We start from the raw sequence: 5,240 nt of genomic DNA, 5'->3' as shown, positions 1-5,240 counted from the left end.
TCAAACTTCCTTCACTCCAAGGAAACCTCTCTCTCTGAGTGTATTGGCTATTTTGTTGTTTTGTCAGCTAGCATTCTTTTGTCCTTTTTCTGATAACAGTAGCCTGATTTTGATTTGGGAGATGACTCTTCCTCCACGCATGACAGGTGGGGTTGGAGGGGACTGCCAGTCAGAGTTCCTGCCCTACCCCCAGACCGGGAGTGGCCAATCAGATGCTCTCCCTGGAATTTTAATCTTGACCAATGAATGACAAAAGTTCTGAAAATGTATGGCACTCATTCAAAAGTGGCCTGAGAAGACCTTGGTTCTGTCTTGTTTACCATCCTTTCCAAGCATGGTTCTTTTAGCATTACCTTCAGTTTCGTGAGCTAAACTAAATCAGCGCTATAGGTTGCCAACAAAAGATTCCAGTGGGATGTAACTGAAGGGTAGCTAGGAAGGGAGAATGCTTTCCTACACACCTTTTCTGGAAATGACGGTTCATTTCCAGTCTCAGTATGAAGAGATTCTTCTCCTTCTTTGGAAATATTTTTCCAGTGTGATTTATATTCAAGATTTGTTATCCCTTCCTATCCTTTTAGCATGTGAGGTTATATGAGTGAATATATTTTCTAAACTGAAAAGCACTAGACAAATGGAAGGACCCTTTATTTTATTTTATTTTAGGCTGTGTCAGGCCTTAGTTGCAGCATGTGGGCTCCTCGTTGAGGCACACGGGCTTCTTTCTAGTTGTGGCGTGTGGGCAGTTGTTGTGGTGTGCGGGCCCCAGAGCGCATGGGCTCTGTAGTTGTGGCACGTGGGCTCTCTAGTTGTGGCCCACGTGCTCAGTAGTTGCGGCACATGGGCTTAGTTGCCCCACGGCATGTGCGATCTTAGTTCCCCAACCAGGGATTGAACCCACATCCCCTGCATTGGAAGGTGGATTCTTAGCCATTGGACCACCAGGGAAGTCCCAGAAGGACCCTTTATGATCACTTGCTGAGACAGACACTCTTCTTTCTGCATCCCTCGTCCAAGCAAGAATTTTAAGGAGAACTTAATTAACACATCACTTTTTTTTTTTTTTTTTTTGTGGTACACCGGCCTCTCACTGTTGTGGCCTCTCCCATTGTGGAGCACAGGCTCCGGACGCGCAGGCTCAGCGGCCATGGCTCACGGGCCCAGCCGCTCTGCGGCACGTGGGATCTTCCCAGACCAGGGCACGAACCCGTGTCCCCTGCATCGGCAGGCGGACTCTCAACCACTGCGCCACCAGGGAAGCCCAACACATCACTTTAATGAAGATTTATAGCTTCCCTTGCTGCTACAAATGAAAGAAGATGCCTTCAACAACTAGTATTAGGTTTATATAACTAAAGCATTTGTATAGCATATTGATCTAATTTTAAGTCTGGTTCAAAATTGGCATATGTGCTCCTCTCATTAAATAAGATAAGCCTCAAAGCTCTTGCATATCTCTTTGTTTTTTCATTCTCAACTTTAGCCCATCTTTCCCCCGTGGTTTTTCAGAATCGTTTCCATTCTATGGAAATCTCCAGAACCACACTTGGTTTCTACCTTAGCCAATGACCTGATCTCCTTCAGTCCCTTCCATGGAAATTTCTTCCAAATTCCATCCTTGTCAGTGAGTATATTTCTGAGGGAACCCTGTGAAGAGGAGAATCCCTTCTTTTCCGAGGTGGACTCTTCCACCAGGGGTTCCATTCCTTCCCATACTCCCTGTCTTCTCATTCCCCTTCATCTTCATGTGTTCCCTCCCCATGGGATGGAAGTCTCCATTATCTCTAAGGAAGAAATAAAAATAAACCAGAAACAAACAAACAAAGGAAGGGAGAATGGGTGACCACTACATGCCCACACTGTTGTCACAAATTCCTTCTCTGCCTCCAATAGCCAGACTCAGTTTCTGTTGCTCACAACCAGAGAGATCTGATGCCTTTAACAGGATCACCATCAAATTCCCCATTTCCAAATCCTATGGCCTTTTCTCAGCCCTCATCCTCCTCTAACTCACAGGTAAGGTCCTCATGGCATAAATGCAAATCAAATTCTTTATACAAAAAATTTTTTTCTGCATCATCTAACTATAAAAACTATGAACAGCAGAGCTTACCTATTTGAGTACTTTGAGTCCCACCTCTTGAATCACCAGGGCCTTAGAGGACACAACTATCAAACCTCTTTTAGAGGACAGTCTTTGAAGTCAGAGAGTCTTGGGTTCAAATCCCACTCCTGCCAGTATTGGTTATGTGACCTTGGAGAAGAGGTTAATTCCAGATATATCATTTCCCAGCTCTGTGACCTTGGCAAAGTCATTTAACCCTTCCAAGCTTCAGTTTCTTCATTTATAACATGAAATAGTACTTCTAGCCTCATAAGGTCAAACATGAACTAAGATAATTTTTTTTTTTTGCGGTACGTGGACCTCTCACAGCTGTGGCCTCTCCCGTTGCGGGGCACAGGCTCTGGACACGCAGGCTCAGCGGCCATGGCTCACAGGCCCAGCCGCTCTGCGGCATGTGGGATCCTACCGGACCGGGGCACAAACCCGTGTCCCCTGCATCGGCAGGCGGACTCTCAACCACTGCGCCACCAGGGAAGCCCTAAGATAATTTTTTTAAAAAGCAACCAAGATAGTGCCAACACATGATCAATAGCTGTTTTCAAAATGCCCCGTAGATGCTCTGAGCTCTGTCTACCTGGCCCTGCTTCATCCCAGTGGCTCCAAGGATGTCATCTACCTTCATGCTCTGACAGCTCAGGTTCTGGACCAAAGACGCTCTGTGCCTGCACTCCCAGCAGTTCAGGGTGCCTGAAAGTATTTTGTCTTTGCCTGGGAAAGTCAGGCGTTATGGTTTCTCTGCCTGGTCTCCACAAGGAGAGAAACAGTAACAGACTCTCCCAGGTATCTACCCAACGGCCTTTCCTCTTTCTTCCTTCCTAAGAAAGAAAGCTCGATGTTGTGTGTGGCAACAAATTCTCTCCTAAAAATAGCCATTAAATATATACCTGAGAAATCTGTCAGTATAAGGCTATCTATGTGCTCTTAGGATGGAGATCAATAATAAATATTTAGCGCTTTAAGAGTAAGAATCAAACATGAAATTCTAGGAAACTGACAAATGATTCCAATGAAATCTGATAATGAGTAAATAAAGAGCATATGCCAAACACAGAGTTAAAAGAAACATATAATCCGTGATGTAAAGTAGTTGAAAGAAAGAAAAAAAGAGAAATGAAGGAAAGAAAGAACCTCCCTCTTTCTCCCTTCAACATCCCTTCCCAGGGTTTATCTAATCTCATCCTCCATATAGTCATGAGAGGTGGGCATGCCCACTGTATAGAGGAGAAAATGGAGGCTGAATTGGCATCCCGAGTCCAGGGAGCACAGCACAGGACAGGCAGGGGCAGAGTGCACGCACAGCCAGTACGTACTCCAAGAACTAGTGTGGAATGCTTCGTAGAACTGGGTAAGGAAGGAGCGTCCTTGTAAACCAGATTTTACAGTGGTTGATATTCATCTGCATGATTACACAGGACCAGGCACCAGCCTCCCTTGTAAATGGACCCACCTCCAGGGTCGACCCACCTCCAGGGTCGACCCACCTCCAGGGTCACATGGGGAGGCAAGAGCAGAGCTGTATTCTTCCTATTATTGTTATTCTGCACGCTCCCTGGTTACATCATCCAGTCCTCTTATACCATTTTCCATTAGGTGAATAATCTCAGATATCCGTCTCCAGCATGGACCTCTCTCCATTCTTAGTGTGTTGCACTCTCTCCTGTTGGCCAGTGGCCTTTCAAAAATTAAATCAGGTCATGATATTCCCCTGCTCCAAGTCCTCTAGAGGATTCCCACTGCACCTGGAATCACAATCTAGATGCTCTGTAATGGCCCGTGAGCAAGTCCCTGCCTACTTCCCTCATACTTTCTCCTACTGCACAGGCCTTTCTGTTCCCCACCTCATCGAGCTTGTTCCTACCCTGGTGCCTTTGCACTCACTCCTCTTTCTGCATCCCCTGGCCACTCACATGGCTCCTTCCCTCCTTCCATTCACAACCACCTGCCTTAAGTAGCCCTGCTTTGCTTCGCCCTGGACTCTGCGTGATTTTCTGCCTAGCAGTGATTTCTGTGTGAAACATCTTGTTCATCATCACTGAGTGTGTATCCACCATCTACAATGTCAGTTTCCACAGAGCGGGGAGCTGTGTGTTCACCACTGTGACCCAAAGCCTAGGACAGTGCCTGGCACACACACACGGCAGGCACTCACATAGGACATGGTTATTCAGTCCTTCCTGGGTGCAGGCACTATTCTAAAGTCTTTACGTGGAGTCACCCCCTTGGTCCTTACTACTGACAAAAGAGGTAGGTGCCGTTACTACGACTCCCATTGTACAGAGAACTCAGACGATGACAGAAGCGAGATGACTTGGCCACATGGCTAGGAAGTTGGCAGAGCCAGAGTTTGAAGCCATGGAGTCTGGTGTGAGCTTTCGATCACCACATATTCTATCCCTAATCGGCGTTTCCTTAACCTGTGCTGGATAGGTCAACGTCTACTCAACATCTTCTCATAAGTGTTCTACCGGCGCTGTGGACTCAGCGATGACCAAACTGAACTCTTTGCCCTTCCCGCAAGGACTTGCTTCGCCTCCCTTCTCCCAGGAAGCTCCCTGCTGTCCGTGCTTCTTCCCTTTCCTCGCCCCCGGCAGCAATCTCATAGCAAAGCCTGTTGGTCGTTCCTCCTCACTGCCTCCTCTGCAGCCTCTGCCCTCTGCTGAGTCCAGGCCCCTCCCGTGTGCCCTCTGGACACTTGTCACGACCCCACTGCCTCGGCCCCGCCCCTCCTCTCCATCCTCTACCAGGGTTTCCTAAGATGTCCAGGTCCTTCCTGTGGCCTCGGGTAAAGCCCCAAACTCTTAGCTTGTCTCACAGGGCTCCTCGGGCCTGGTCCTTCAAGTCTACACCCAGTGCCATGTCGTCCCGTCCTCCCACACATTCTCACACACCTTCTCCTTCTCGTTCCTCTCTTGCTTTTCCATGTGTTGAGAACTTTCCCCACCTTCCTCTCAGGACTCTTGCTCATCCCTCAGGCCTCAGCTGAAAGTTCACTTCCTCAGGGCGTCCCTCCATGCAACTCCCACCACCTCCACACTTGTCCAGCCCCCTGCTAACCCTCCCTTCATGCCCTGTGCATCACATTCGGTAATCACTTTTTCAATATCTCATATAATTT

The sequence above is a fragment of the Delphinapterus leucas genome, chromosome 15 (genome assembly GCF_059928025.1).
Source record: "Delphinapterus leucas isolate spDelLeu-1000000601 "Yukka" chromosome 15, BTC_Dleu_Yukka2, whole genome shotgun sequence".
Classification (NCBI taxonomy): Eukaryota; Metazoa; Chordata; class Mammalia; order Artiodactyla; family Monodontidae; genus Delphinapterus; species Delphinapterus leucas.
The sequence above is the reverse complement of the archived record's forward strand: the minus strand, read 5'-3'. Positions refer to the sequence as shown.